This window comes from Pelodiscus sinensis, chromosome 26 (assembly GCF_049634645.1).
Source record: "Pelodiscus sinensis isolate JC-2024 chromosome 26, ASM4963464v1, whole genome shotgun sequence".
Taxonomy (NCBI): Eukaryota; Metazoa; Chordata; order Testudines; family Trionychidae; genus Pelodiscus; species Pelodiscus sinensis.
This window is the reverse complement of record NC_134736.1, coordinates 2482122-2498362: the sequence shown is the minus strand read 5'-3', so window position 1 is coordinate 2498362 and position 16241 is coordinate 2482122. Positions and strand designations below refer to the sequence as shown.

The following is a 16241-nucleotide window of genomic DNA, read 5'->3' as shown; positions in this document are numbered from 1 at the left end:
GCCAGTTGCCTCGGTGAGCATGCTAAGGTAATGCTTACCAGTTAACTGGTTAACCAGTTAAACCTTTACATCCCTATTTTAACTTACACTTTGCTGGCACATAACTTACCTCATCTTAGGCTCCCTGACATTCACTTACGGCTGGGTCTAACTCAGGGTACATCTACACAGCTACATTATTTCAACATAACTTAGTCCACGTCTACACAGCAGGCCGTTATTTCGAAATAATGTCAAAATACTGTCCAGCTGCAGGACTGCTTACGCTGACTCCTGTAACCCTCATTGTACCCAGAGAGAGGGAAGTTGGAGGAAGAGCGCTCTGTTTCGGCATAAGCGCTGTGTAGACACTCCCCATTTCGAAATAAGCTACGCAACTGAAGTAGCTCAGTTTGCGTCGCTTATTTCGAGTTAAGACCTGCTGTGGAGAGGCACCCCGGGTGAGTGGGAATCTAACCCACATGACTTCTGAGTGTGGCCCTCTCTCTCTCTGCTTACATAGCTGCATAAGGGGTATCAGTAACTCCCTCTGTGGGTGTTGCATGCCTTTAATTAATGTCGGTAAAAGCTCTCTGAGTCTCTAGATAAAAGCTGTTTCTCTCCACGTATTATTTTTGCTCCTTGAGTACCAGGATGAGAGTTATCCAGGTGAAGAAGATACTAGATGACCCCAAAATAAAAAGTAGGCCCCAAGGTTTGGTTTGCACCAAGAGAAAAAGGAAACACGACAACCTGCCCTTTTGCAAATTGCATCTCTAAGCAGAAACATCAGAGGCAGGGAACCTTGGTACACAAGAGAGGCCTCGCGACGAGTATCGAGAGGATTGACATAAACACAACTGTCTGTGTCTGTGCAGCCATGTGGAAGGCAGCAGTCTAACCTACGGATGCTGTGTGGCAGGGGGAATCGAGACTTTGAAAAGCAGAAACTATTTGCCTTTCAACCAGCAATTGAAAAGGCCCTTGGCGCCTCTTGGAGCTGGATGCGGCGCATTTCTGGAGGAAGGAAAAAAAATCTCTATCTAAAAATACCCCTACGTGTAAGAAAAACAAGCAAACAAAACCCCAGTGAAATGTCGGGAGGGGGGAGGGCGGACGGAAACTTGGGAAGTTGCCTATCGCTGCCAGTCCCTGGCACATGAGCATGCTGGGTAACATCACAATGGTCCCAGCCAAGAGCACAGCAAAGCCAGCTGATTATTTAGCCCGTATATGATACTTGCCCAGACCTGGGACAATCTGTTTGCCAGATTCACTGCTGGTGGCACCGAGACATCTTCTTTGGCATCTTCTGAGATGTGGGAGGGCCGGAGTGCCGCAGGTCAAAGAGCGAGGTACATGGACAGTGCCGGCCGGGAGTAACCAGGCAGCTGCAGGGTCCAACTGCCGGGCATTGGATGAGCTGTGCTCCGGAGCACAACGTGACACTGCAAAACAGGAGAGAAAAGTCTTGCCAGGGGTATGGAAAGGCTCCGGCTGGAGGAGCCGGAAGTGTTGTAGAGGGTCAGGGTTAAGCTAAGACACAGCACCTCCCACACGTCATCCCGTGCGTGACGTCTTGCACCGAGCAAACAAGTCGGGCTTTTATTCCCCTCACCCCTATGCCCAGTCTGCCATCAACACTAGCTGCACACTCTCCGCCGACAGGCCAGGGGTTGCAATTTCAAGCAGCAGATTATTTATTTAAACAAGGAAGAGAGGGGGCGAGAGAAGAAAGTGAATGCCATATCTGTTAAAGGCAGCCTTGGTTGTAATAAACACTGAAGTTGACTATTCCCAGAGGGACTTGCTAATGTAGGGGATTGATTCACTGCAGCATAACCCCTCAAGGCCTTTACACAGAGCTCTGACTAAACTTCCTATAAAATCAATCCAGCCCTCTCACCACTTTTGACAGGGCGTTCTAATATTAATCCACTCTCCTTGTCAGTCAGTTCCACAAACAAAGGTTTTAATGAGCATTAACCAGGCATAATAAACACGAAGTGGAGAGGTCCTGGGCCTCTTTGGAAAATACCATCCTGGTCGCAGGTGAGAGGCGGGCATCACTGCTTTAATAAAAGAAATGTCAACAGCTGCCGAGCCTGGGGGAGGTGGGGGGAGAGGGGCTGAGTGGAGAACCGGCTTCTCTCTCTGTCAAGAAATGTGTGTGCGCAGAGAGAGGTTCTTTCCTTGGCTAAAAATTATCCGGATTGAAAGGCCCAAGGGGCGGCCGCTTGCTGGAGCCACTGAAGTGAAAGGCAAAGGCGAGCCGGCACATCAGCTTGGAGCAGCACAGTCAAGATGGTGGGTAGCTTTGGCCGCTGCAACGAAACGGCGTTTTGGGGGGTGAGCAATGCCAAGCAGATGGACCCTGCGGTTAGGCCAGGCACAAAATACAACCCCGCACGCCCTTGCTCCTGCCTCATCGCTGCAGCTTTGCCTCAGACTTGGGTACCGCCCCGCTCGGCGGGAACAGATCCGTGCTCCAGGGCTTGTTTACGCGGTAACCTGGCAAGCTCTGTGGCTGAGGGTCAGGCGGGCTCAGGACACGCTGCAGGAGAAGCACGGTTTGAGAGGCCTTTCCAGAGCCACAGGGCCTTTGAGTTATTGTCTGGCAAGCTAAAAACATGAGGGAGAAAGGGAAGAGATGGAGGGAGCTGGGCTCAATCACAGTTTCAGGTGCCCCGGTGATGTGGCAGAGCTGTGGGGGACAGGGTCCTTGGGCCTGCTGTAGCGGGGGGTACTGGAGATCAGAACTTATTGGCGTGCTTTACTTACAGGTCACTTTTGTAATATCGGGCGGTAGGAAAAAAACAACACAGACGAAAACCAGCAGAATCTGGTAATTATGTGCATGGGCCACGGTAAACAAAATGCCTCCCAGGCCACACCGAAAACTCTGAGATGGGCCGCAGGCTGCCCGCCACCGCCTTGGTGGGTACTTTGCCTGGAAGCTGCATTCAGGGTGCTGGAACGCAGCTGCTTTTGTTGCTGGCGGTGTCTCCCAAAGAGTGAATTGTGGCTGGTCGCTTTCAGAGCCAGGAGCTCATTTATGTTTTCCTCTCCCGTTCTACAAACTCAAGAAATAGCTGGCAGGACTTTCTTCCCGTTTCTTCCCCGACTCTAACAGCAAGAAACCCCATGCCCGCCCTCTCTGGGCCCAGAGCAATGCCCGGATAGTTTCATTCCCAGAGATAATTTTTGACTGATAAAGAAACCTGTGGAAATAGAGGATTGTGGTGGAAACGACTGTGATGTGAGCTACAGCAGGCTGCACGAGCAGCCTGCACATATACATATGTTATAGACGTAGTATAATATTGATAGTGCACATATAATCTATCAGCACAATGCGGCTGCAGCATGTCAGCTCCCTATATTTCCCCCTGAAAACCCTTTTAAAGGTTGTCATTTCTCCTGACAGGCCGGTAAGTGGCTTTCTTTGAGAGACGTTCCCTGTCTCCCCGTCGCTTAAGTGCCACGTGCAGCAGTGACATGTGGAAGCTGCAGTAACTATGCATTTTTTATTGAGTAAGCGAGTTAATGGGCATGTAAAACACATACAACTTGTCAGCACCGTTCGCTGCTGCCACGGCTGCTTCCACCACCGCTGCTGCTGCCTGGGGCTGAAGTAAATTACACATCCTCTTGCGTGCTCTCACTCCGGGTTTTTCTCCCCCCCGCCCCAAGCTCTCCTGATTTTTTATTATTTTCAGAAATGCTCTGCTGAGGAGGCTTTGGCAGCAAGGTGCCTCTGGCTCTGCTGACTTAGCTGTTTTCCTTGGTGCACTTACGCCTGGTGCGTTAGCAGGAAGAGGGGCGAGAAGGAGTCTCCATATGGAGTGCAGCAGCTAAACCCACGTGCGCCTCCCCTGGCTTGCAGAATGGTATCCCCCTGCATCCCTCTCCCCTGAACCAGCCCATGGAATCCCACAGAGCAACCTCGCAGGCCAAGAGGCACGGCCCGTCTCCACCGAGGCGTTTGAATGACGGATCCGGGGAAGTCGGTCTCTTCCTTTCGGGCCAGCTACCCTAGTCTGTAGTTCCTTCCAGGCGTGCTCTGTCCAGGCCAGGACTTAGGGAGACACTGTGATGACAACAGGGAGCACGGGCGGGGGTTAGTTAATCCAAAGCTAGAGGAACAAAGAGGGCCTGTTTGTGCCCATCATCCTGAATCCTGCAGCTAGAGCGGGTGACAAAACACATTTTAGACTGTGCCTGCACTTGCAGAGGCTTTGCGCTGTCTGTTTCCCCGGCAATACGGAACCTGTGGAAGAAAAGCACTGGTTGGGATTCCTGCTTACGGGCACAGGTGCCGGCGTGTGTTTACATTGGCAGCATTTCCATTGCTGAGGAGAGAAGCAGCATGCGGAGGGCAGCTCTCTCACAGGGCAGCTCTCCTGGGAAGGAGGGCGATGTGAGGGGGGGGGTGATTGCAGGGTATCCTGGGTCCCTCTTCAAATACTGATCAGCTCCAGTAGCTCAGCATTGCTCCAAGTTTGGGATCGTTCACTCCATGGAACAGGCACTGTCACTGGGCCTGATGAGATGTGAGCACTTGCCAAGGACATAAGAAGGGGAGTTTCTAAGTTCCTGGGGCTTTACGGGGAGAGGGGGGCAGCTGTTTACCTGGCATCAGAGCTGCGGAAGTGCTAGCCACAAAGTTCACCTACGCACTGTGGGATAGCCCGCCCGAGGCTCAAAGCTCTGTAACGAAGAAGAACCACCCCAGCCGATTAGCCGATTAACCGAAATTCAACATCCCTCTGATGAAAGCCAAGACGTTAGGTCTAAAAATACCTCCTGGAAAGATGGACCATGGTGACCTCTAAGTCTGCCGAACAGGCAAAGTTCTTCCTATCAAAATCGGAGTGGGGCACTGGAGCATGTTGAACCATTCCAATATCTGGAGGCATGGCTACAAGGGGTGTTACACATCATTTAGTGATCCAACAGAGAAGGTGACTTGTTGCTAGAACAGCGTCAGATCAGCCGCACGTACGGAGGCAAAGGTAGAACTGTGACTGTAAAAGGAAATTGCTGCAATCTCTCGTCTCCAGCATCTTGCTACATGCATGAGCGATGCGGCCGATAAGGAAACAGGACATTTGGAGGCTTCTGCCTTGGGACTGAAGTGCTACAAGTGATTGCGGCATGTGAGCTATATTTCACCCACAGCTAATGAGGACATCATCAGGCGGATTTCCCTTCTTCCCCGTCTCCCAGATGATACCTGAGAGCAGAAAGATAAGACAAAGACAACTTGAGTGTGTGAGAGATGAGGGTCAGATGAGCAGAATGAAGATTGCCCCAGGCCGGGACAGAAGATCCCCCCCAAATACGTGGAACCGTAAATAGCAATTCCGCGAATCACAGGGGTCGCCTGTAAATAAAATAATGACCTTTGGCAGAGACTGCTGCCAGCTGCCCGTGAGTGTCATGCCGGTGGCAGTTTTGGGGTATACCTCCTAAGACTGTGGCATGTGGAAGACTGCAGGCCAATGACTCACCATGGACCACATTCATTGCGATGTGACCTGCCTTGCGCTATGAGAATAAGACGACAGAAACCCCTCACCATGCGTTCCTGGCACCATCGCGAAGGGCAAAATTCACAAACTCTGAGAGCCATCTCCTGAGCCCCACGGTGAGTTCCCCGCACCTTCCAGCCCCTCCAGGCCGGGACGGACACCAATACATGGAACCGCAAATAGCAATTCCACCAAACGTGAGAGGTGCTTGGGGTCTTGGTACTTTGCTTAGCTAAGCTAAGTGGGAACATCACCCTGCCTTTCTGTAGCAACGATTCAGTGAGCAGCAGATGGGTCTGTTCACAAAGGCAACACAGGCAAAGACATTCCAGTGAGATGAGAAACATTCTACCGCCTGCTTTCCTCTGGAGTTGGCTTGTCCCTAACCCTGGCAGCAGGCTGGTCTCCCAATCGAAGAAACCTTTCTCTGATGCTTTCCTTCTTTATCTTTTTGTGAGGGAAAACTCCAGTCAAAAGCTGACGTCCGTGAGCACGCTCCTTCCCTCAGTTCCCTGACGAAGCCCTGGACTTGCTCTGCATACACACCAGGTCCAGGGACCACAGATCTTGGCTCTGTGCCTTGAAGTCCTGTACTTCAAATTAGCACCGGGACCCCGATTCCCAGCTAGTGGAAGTTGGCCAAGCTCCTATGAACTACGATCCTTCATTTTTTAGTCTACAGCAGAACCGAATAAAAAACGGTCAGTGACATCGGGGGAAGGAACACGTAGGAATTCTCATCTGCATGAGAATCACAGTTAACAGGCAAAAGATCTCTGGGATCCATTCTTTGTGCTTAATTATATGGGAACTGGAAATGCAAATATTTACTTAAAATTAATATCACATCATCAACAGGAAGTCCCGGAGCCATTTCTTAAGGGCCGTCTTAATATCGTGCCTGGAAAAAAGGCCCTGAGTGGGCATTACAGTAGCTATAATGTTACAAACAAATCTAATGGTTTGCTTTACTTTTCCCCTCAGCAGAACTCTTAATTATGTATCCTGCAAATGTGCTTGGAAAATGGATTAGATGCACCAGCTGTTTGCTACCATGGCAAGAGCCTTTTCCGAAGTGTTTGTAGTGGCTCCAAAGTATTAGCCACGTTCCCAGCTCTGCCAGTGCAAGGCATGTGATCAGGAAGGACCCGCTTTGGTTCAATGTGGAGATTAGCTTGGATTTTGTAGACCAGACGAAAGGTATTTTGCTTGAATCTGTCACAGCTGGCTCTGCTCAGAAGTGGGGAATTGGGATAATTTGTGCCAGGCTGGGTTACTTGTTGGGGATGTTGTTTTGCAGGAGGAGGGGGGACCGAATACAGGAGAATTTAAAAAAAAACTTACCCATTAGAGGAATTTATCGCAGAGGCAATAGCAGGGCAAGGGAGAGCAGCAGGCTGCGGATTTTGCAATGTGCATAGACAGCAAGAAGAACAGTCAAAAACCAAAGTGCTGGCATAGCAGCAGAATGTGGCATGTTTCTCCTCCTTCCCAGTGCCCAGAGCCCTACAGTAAACTCACACACAGGTTTGTCTTCTGAGTCACTTTACAGAGGGTTCCCTGCTTCCACACTACCTGGCACTGACTAAAAGGGAGGGGGGGTGCATCTTGAAAGCAGAACTAAGACACAAAAACAAGGCAGAACCATCCACAATAAGAGAAAGACTGGTCCGTGTCCAACGTTTCTTCTATTTTGTCCATCCCTGTGCTGAATCAGTTTTGTTCTGTGCACCAAGGCATGGGCAGGTGTGCACCACCAATAGAAACACACGCCTCCTGCTGTGAATGCTATGAGTGCTCTGTTAATCAGCTGGGCAGCACCTGAACTTCTCCTGGTCAGCCACCCATGCGCTCAGCCTACAGGGAATGCCGTGTCTATCACAAATTTCGCCACTTCCCATGGCAAATACAATGCACATTTCTTTGGCTTTGCCGTCTATAATATAAACACATAGCAATAGGTATATTTAACAAACAAACAAATAAATGCCCTGCCAATACACGCTTCTCTCTCTGGGAAAAGAGCAAACAGCAGATGCCAGCTGTGTCGTCACGTTGCCTGGTGCACTCCTGGAAGGTGCACAGCCGCTATGGTGTAAAGAGTAAAACAGAATTGGTGAGCTGGCCTTTCCTGCCCAGAATAGCCCAGCTCTGCTCAAAGAGACTCTGTTCCATTTTAAGGTCTCTTCTGCTGCCCTGCAGAGCCTCTGAAGACTCCCGTCGCCTCAAAGGGCAGGAGGTTTTCTGTGGCTGTCTCATTACAACGCTGCCCCTTCCCCATTCCTGCTGCACCACGAAGGCCAGTGCGAGTGATCAGTGACGTTCATTTGTAAGTTATGGAGAAAACTGCAGCCAGGCACTGAAAGGCTGGATCCTGCAGCTTGGAAAATGTGTAAAATAAAAAAAAAAAGAAACGTGGGTTATAACGCAGCAGCATTGCTCTCACCAGGGCTGCATTTTAGCTGGTTCACAATGAGTTTAGTCCCATGTCACGTACACCGGGGGGTCTCAGCTGTGGACCCTGGAATTCTGAAGATCCACAGAGTCAAAGATATCAGTGTCACCTTGTTCCTTTGATACAGGTTGAACCTCTCTGGCACGCTTGGGACCTGACCAAACCAGAGCATTTGCCAAACCACTGACGGTCAATATTGTCTAGCACCATTCCCAACACGTCCACTGCTTACGGGGATGGTAGAAGACATTAAAGTTAAATAGCAGCACAGAACACTGAGAATCAGGACTGGTAGCAGTGAACAAACTGTGGGAAACTTGGCCACACTCAATAATTGGTTAACTAACATCATGCTGACCACAGATGTTGCCAGACCAGAGAGTACCGGACTAGGGAGATTCAACTAGTAGCATTCTTCCCCCTTCCTCCCCTCTCCCCCCAAAGAATCCTCTTAGACATTTAAATACAAGATTTTTAAAGTGACTGGTGGTTCCGGGTGCCTCTGTTGTAGGGTGTCTAGTCTGAGACGCCTGATTTTTCAGAAACTTAGGCACCTTCTTATAGACCGATGCTTTAAAAGAACCCATTCGTTGCTTTTGAAATCCTTGGTCTCCAGCTGTTCTCTTTGTCATTTGGCTACCTCCGATTCCTGAAACACAGCCCAGGTTGTGCACAAGTTTGTTAAGTTTCATGAGGAGAATGTGAGCCAGGGCCAAGCCAGCCTGGATTCTAGTGCACTTGATCTGACTTCTGATTCTGCACTGAAAGTACAGACAATCATTTCTTTGTCTGCAGTTCATGTTGAGATTTTCTGAGGTCATTCAAACTCGCAGGAAAGAGCGAATCCCTGGAGCAAAGTGAAGCAGAAAACTGTGAACCTATGCAAGCTGAAATCAGAAAAAAAGATTTGCATAAAGTTTTACAAATCAAGGCTGCTGAATTCATGGCGTGCTACCAACGTCCTTCCGCTGTTTGTAATGAAGCAGTGGCCCCAGCAGTCATTTTGATATGTGCTCCTGGGTCACCAGGAACACGAGCACAGCTCTAGGAATAATAATGAACAGCAGAGCCAGCAAAGGGACCTCAAACCTGTGGGTGTTTATATCGGTCGCACCTTTTTCTATATAGCGTGACGTGGCATGAGTCATGCCCAGCCAACTTTCTTTTCAGCCAACCTCCCCGCCCCATCTTGCCCCTCTGATCTTCTCCTCCAGAAAGTGTCAGACTAACCATAGGACTGGAGCACATGTGAAAGTCAATGCTCTAGGAGGGTGTCATGAGCATCCCCGCAGCTAACCCTGCAATGCCCATGTCTCCCTGTGGCAGTAACGTGTGAGGCAAACCCCAGCCAGCAAATGCCCCACTCCAAAGTCATGGTGCTGAAGAAAAGAGCTGAGAACCCATCACAATCAACTGCTTAGACAGCTGCTACCAACATCCCTCAATGTCTTGGCTTATCTCCCGTACTCATCACCAATGCAGACAAGGAGCCATCCTTTAAATAAGCTCCCGAGGACACCCATTAATAAAATGCTACTTATCTCTCCCTGCTCTAAAATGGCTAGGTGGACAGTGCGCTATAATGGAACTTTTAGCTCAAGTAGCAATGACTTTGACTGTGCAAAATTGCACTCTATTCTAGCCAAATTAACCGGTAATGCTTGCATTAGTGTAAAATCCTCCATCAAACCATGAAGGCTGTCATTAAAAACACTCAAGGCCAAAAAATACAGGGGGGAAGGGAGGAAGGAGGGACTGATTTCGCAACGACTTGCTCCTCGCATCATCCTTTGTACCTGGGCACAGTGTATACCCCGCTGCCTGCTTTGTCCGGGGTAAAAGACAATGCCCAAGGGGAAAGGCAACAAGGAATCTGGCCCGAATGCACCATGCTGGAGAATCAAAAGTCAGATCTGAATAAGAATTTCCCTGTGACTATAGACCCGGCACCTTGTTATAGATCTTGGTGCGAAACAGGTGGGAGCACGTTCCTTTGGAAATCCCTCCCCTCCCGGCAGAGCGGTAGAATTCATGCTGGCGTTTGTTTAACACCAGGGAGCACCACGTCCGGCCGGCCCTCTTCATCTCCGGCCACACAGCCCCGTTCAGCGCCCGTGCAGACTTTCCCCGATTGCTGTGTGGGCAGGCGGCGAGCAAGCTGCATACATTAACATTTCTTTAATTCTCTCCGTGCATCTGAGCTACGCTGAGTCACAACTCAATGAGTTTCACTCTGGGTGAGCTGTCAGGCTCGTTCAGAAATGCCATTTCTACTTTGCTGCCTGAACAGGACGAGCGTCTGGGCTATTCCGGGCAGCCACAGTGGCTGCGGCTTGCTCCATTTTCGGGAGCCATTGCAGATCTGCTCCGGGCACTTCTCCCGGACAAGAATTCTGCTGGACATGCAAATAGGCTTCATCTGCGTAGAACGACAGACTCGCCTTTCCGGCGAGTCTTAACTCTAGCCCAACTCATTGGTGCAGAGTTCAAACGATCTGCAGATTGCAGAGTATGTACAGTGGCCACTGCCCTAAAAGGTGAATGGATATTTGCTAAAAAACAGGGCTGTCAGGCGGGCTGGGCCCTAGTGCCGACATTGCCACACACTCATGGGGAGACCTTGGCTAAAGTTGCACAATCCCTTTCAATTTTTTCTAAAGCCACATCTATACGAGCCCCAGAAGGTCGTGTTCAAGCACACAACTCCGGCTACGTAAATAACGTAGCTGGAGTCCACATACTTTAAGTTGAGTTTGGCACCATCTTCACAGCAAACGCTCCCATCAACCTCCCTTACGCCTCATGACTGCGAGAAGGACTAGCACCAACCAGAGCCTTCCTCAGAGTTCAATTTAGCAGGTCTTTGCTAGACCCGCTAAATCAAATGCCAGAAGCTCGATCTCCAGCATGACAAGTGGAGACGTGGCCTATGCCTTTCACCACACTAAGCTCTGTGGTATCACCCTGTTCCCCTTCCCCATCCGCAGAGTAGCTACGATACCTGCAGCTGTGATACCGCAAGAATGGTTGGTAGCACGCTACAGGGTCTCCAAATGGAGAAGAAGAGTGAAATGTCATTGATTCAGTCCCGGAGCTCTCTGCTGCCCTGCTTTCTAGGGCTGCTTTATTAACAGAGCAAAACAGAAATGTTACTGGGTCCCAATGCAAAAGGAACATCAATCATTAGACAAACAGCACCCCCCCCCAAAAAAAAACCTCCCCAGATAGCACTGTGATGTTTTTAAGGCACATTAAAGTGCTGGGGAGGGTCTTGTTACAAACCCATGCTATACTACAAGCTGGTCCTCCCTGGTCCGGCACCCATGAGATCTGATTGGTCCCGAACAAGGGGTCTTCTCCCAAGAGGCTGCCAGCCTCCCAGGCAAGCTCTGCTCCTGGCTACAGACGCCATTGCTGGCCACAGCTGGGCTCCCTGGCCCAGCTCTGCTCCTGGCTCTGGCCAGGCTCCCTGCACCCCAGACGATGGACTAACTCTGCTTCCAGCTCAGCTGGGGTCCAGCTGCTGGCCCCTCTGCCAGCAGCTCCCCAGCCTGGCTCTGCTCCCAGCTGCTGGCCAGCCCCTCTGCTGCCTCCCCAGATAGCACTGTGATTGTGCCTATTGCAGCCAATGGAAAGATTCCATTGATTGCAGTGGGCACTGGATCTGCGCTATCGTCCACACTCCTTTGCTTGAGGAGGGGGCCTGGGGTAGCTGGTGACAGCTGCTCACCGGAGGCTGTATGACCCCGCCCTGGGCGCTCATTCCAGACCAGCTACTGACAGGGTTGCCAACCTTCCTGATCCGATGGACTGGACACTACTTACAGCAATGGCATCTGAGCCATCCAATTGGGAAAGTCGGCAATCTTAGCTACTGAACCCATAGCCAGCCCTAAGCATTCATGACGCTAGATCTGTTCTATGGAACACCTAGGTGCCCCGCCCCAGGAGCAAGACAGCCTGCGGTTAAGCACTGGGCAGACACACAAGAAAAAGTCAGTCCCTGCCCCACAGTGCATACAGTTTACCTTGGGGCATGGGGAGGGAGGCAGGGTTACCCCCTGTACTCTCGTGAGAAGATCCTGAGCTAGCTCTTCCCACAGTAGCAGAGCAAGGAACAGAAGCTGCAGAAACCTAATTGTGAAATTAAAATAGGAAAATCAGGCGTGGGTATTTTTTGTGCCTGGGTGTTAATGATCACATTTTGTTATGCCAGCTCTTTCATGGCTAAAAGCTTCTCTCTTTCTCTTCCACAGGGGAATTGAGACCCAGTTCCATTTACCCTAACACACAAATTCTGTCATTGCTGTAATGCTGTCTTAGTTACAGGGCTTTTTGGTTTTTTTTATTTTAATTCAGGCAGATCAGTATGGGGGAGTTGTCTATTAATAGGTGTTCCAGGAAGCTTCAGCAACTCATGCAGAAGAAAACCTAGAAGAAACTAAAGAGGTTCTGATGGAAGAATGTGCTGAAATCAAATGGGGCTTAATTAGGAGAACATGACTTTCCTATTAATGCTCCCCATCCATGTGACAAAGGCAAAGAGAGAGGAAAAAAACTGCCAAAGAGCTTATTTGTTTTGCAATTACGGATGAAATAAAAAATTACTTGGTCTAATTAGACCTCTTTTAGTAAGAGAACCATGCTAAATAAACTCCATTTCATTATCAATTCCAACACAATTCTCTCTTGCGCTTTATATGTTTAAGTGAAAATGTGGAGGGTCAATTTGCTATGTAAATTTCCACAAATTTGGCTAAACTAAAACGATTAACCTAATGCGTATGCAAATTAGCTTAATTGATGACTTCTCTTGGTAACTTTAAAGAGAGGGAGGGGGCTGTGGAAATTATTCCAATTGTGGCAATTCTCTAAAGCATTTCTTTGCGCAATAAAGAAATTATATCTTGACAAATTAAAGAGAATATAATGAAATCAGATTAATTAATGCCAAGACCAATTAGCACATGCAAAGAGAGAGAGATTTAGGGAATCAAGATTTGCTATTAGATGATTCCAAGAACTCATCAGCCTTCACAAAGATAGCTATAGATATATTTTCATTATGCAGAGAATTAACAAGCTCCTTTCTTGCATTCCATTTGCTTTTGAAATGCACAAAAAGGCCAAATGCTGGAACATGGAGCAAATCAGGAATTACAAATAATTTTCCCCAGGCAAACATGGATGGACTCCTCATCCTTAAATTGCAGAGGTAGCGGCATGTCCGTGACACAGATCTGGTGAGTGAATGCGAGGGTGAGAGTAGGCCTTGAATCTGCCCAACTATTTCGATATTATGCCAGGATGCAACAGAGATGTTTTCTTGCCCCCTTGCAGTTTATATTTTTTAAGCATGACGATCCATGATCTTTGCAATTTTTCTCCCAGTTAAGGTCATTAGTCTTATGCATATATGTTTCCAGCTCTTTATGGGAACTTGCTAAGATTTTTGTCCTAATAATATCCTGCTGCAGCTAGTTCCACACATTAATTACACAAACATTTATCCCAATAACATTTCCTAAGAAATGCAATTGAAAGTTGTATTTTTATCACAACACCACAAGAGACTGAAGTAGAAGGGGTGCAGTGAGTTTAAACTACTACCGAGGGTAAAACATGGCTGAATTGGAGGAGACATTAGCTATACTAATTAGGGTTGGCAGGTGTCCCGTTTTCGCCCAGACTGTCCATATTCGGGTCCCATGTCTGGTAAAAAAACTCCCGAAAATACTGGATATGTGTAATGTCTGGTATATCCTGTTTCACTCAGAAGGAAGCCCAGTGGGGACAATTTTCCCCTGCCGCGTCTCGTGGGGGCAGGGGAGTGAGGAGCGTGGGGCCATTTAAAGGCACAGCGCCCCCCCCCTTTTTTTCCCCTCAACAGAATTTTTCCCCGGTGTTTTTTGGGGGGGAGGAGGTGTTCCGTATTTTTTGTTAAACCATCTGGCAACCCTAATACTAATAAAGGGAACCAAAGGACACAAATCCTTGTTGCCATGTACTTTGTGAAATTATTTATACCAGTACAAAGTGCCCTGCATGGGTAGAAGGCAATGAAGAATGAAGTGCAAGATTTGATTCTATATAAATCAGCAGGCAATGAACTGATGTCAATGGATTTGCACTGCTGTAAAACTGGGGTGAGCGAGATTATAATCAGACTCCAGATGTAAACATCAGGGATGTGTATCCAAGACGATGCCCATTCCTTCCTGGCTCCCTTAATGCCCTTCTGTTTGTCTGAACTGATCTCTATTAGCTCTTCCTGTGTCCCTCTCCTTCCACGTTAAACGAGGGTCCCCGCATGGGCATGTTTTGCTACAGCCTCCGGAGCGGCGATTCTCTTTCAATATGGCAGAGTTCCGAGCCGAGCTTTGTCTCCACGGCCACGGGTTGAATCGTTACAGCCTGCAACGTGCTCTTACACTTCGTGACATGTCAGCTCACGCTCTCCCAGGGAGGTGGAGGGAGGAAGTCGTGCTGCTAGGCAGCCTCCCTGCTGCTGAGGGAAGAGCAGCTTTGATGGACACTGCAGTGAGTTCTCTCTGATCTGCCCTACGTGGAAGAAGGGCGGCAGCGGTCGCGGGGGCCTAGGCAGGGATGGAAGAGCAGAGGCTGGTGTGGAGAAAAAAGCGAGGAATGGTGTAAAGGCTTTTTCCCTACAAAGGGGTGCCCAAAAATCACATAAATATCCCTTCCCAAACTTGCAGCAGAGCCCCCCTAGAAATAAATATATTAATGGAGATGCCTATCTCCTAGAACTGGAAAGGACCTTGAAGATCATCGAGTCCAGTCCCCTGCCTTCACAGCAGGACCAAGTACCATCCCTGACAATTTTTGCCCCAACTTCCTAAACAGCCTCTACAAGGATTGAACTCACAACCCTAGGTTTAGCAGGCCAACACTCAAACCACTGAGCTATCCCTCCCCCAATACCATCTGTCGGAGGGTGAGGAAGACAAAATCTGTCCGCAAGCAACAGCGTGTCCAGTGTGCACAGGCTGACGGGAGAATTTTGCATTGGCAGACAAGACGACTGACTGGCTGACATCCACGGCAGAGTACTGAGGGTAAAACATGGCTGAATTGAAGGAGACATTAAGGCCAGCAAAGCAGGAAACACGTAGATATGTATGTGAAGGAGTCCACTGAAGTTCTCAGGGCTGCTCCTGTGTCTAAAAATGAACATGAACTTCAGAGATTTGCTGGGGATCAGGCCCCACATGGACAAGCTCCCTGGCCCTGTGCTCCAGAGGCCTTGACTTTCACTGTCTCTCTGCTGCCACCGTGTACCCCAGGTCTCCCTCAGAGAACGTTAATTCCTTTCGCACTGACAGCCAAGACACAAACGTCTCTCGGCCAGCATTATAAAATGCACATGATGCAATGAAAATAATTACCAGCAACACTGCATAGAATATCCTTCTTGTGTCGCCTCTCTCTTGTTGGTAATAAAGCTACATAACAAATTAACTGGAAGGGAGGGCCCGTTTATTTACCTTGTAATTAGACTATGCTGGGAAATGCTTAATATAAAATGTCACGCGGAAGGGCATAAATTACCGAGTGTCAGATAGAACACGATCTCCGTACAGCATGCCGGCTCCTTCCCGCGCAGCCGTGCAGGCTGTGGTGAAAGACAGGCTGATCCTTTCAGCAACGGGCGACCGCATTTAGCTTGCCAGGGTGCATGGGACTTTAGCCTGGGGACTTCCCTTTAACAAGCAGCAGAGTCAGGATATCTGGTCTCTCTGTGTTCGATTTTTATCTCACCTCCATTACCGCCACGCCCAAACCCCTCATCATCCATACTGCACTCAACCTCAGTGTCGCCATGGGAGGCGGGAGCGGCTATTATTCCCATTGCACAGATTGCAAACTGGGGCTCAGAGGCACAAAGTGACTTGATCTAGGTCATGCTCAAAGTCGTAACAGAGCAGCAAATTTGAAATCGGGCTACCTGAGTCCCAAAGTATTGCCCTAACTCCTAGGCCTTCCTTCCTTCCTCTCCACTTCTATTAGGCAGAGAGAAAGAGGTCTTGGGTACCCCATTTTCTCTCTCTCTCTGAGCCCCTCTCAGAGCTGAGAAATTCTGGGTGTGTCCCTTACCTCATGTCTGTGTGTCTGATAGCCTAACTTCGGTTCTATGCAAATTCGTAGAAACTATAGCAAAGGATGAGCTATCAGCTGGTACTTGTCAAGGTCTCCTTTGGAGCCCTTTTTAAAAATCAGTGTTACATTAGCCACCTTCTAGTCTGGTACACAAC

At 49.0% G+C, this 16241-nt stretch overlaps 1 long non-coding RNA gene across 1 annotated transcript in view; it reads right to left on the bottom strand.

The window, feature by feature from the left end:
* Positions 1 to 1179: 1179 nt before the first annotated feature.
* LOC112545549 (uncharacterized) overlaps positions 1180 to 16241 on the bottom strand; it is a 41238-nt gene continuing 26176 nt past the window's right edge. Inside the window, exon 4 of the long non-coding RNA XR_003089051.2 lies at positions 1180 to 1427. This is a non-coding gene — a long non-coding RNA (uncharacterized LOC112545549). The remainder of the gene's footprint in view (positions 1428 to 16241) is intronic.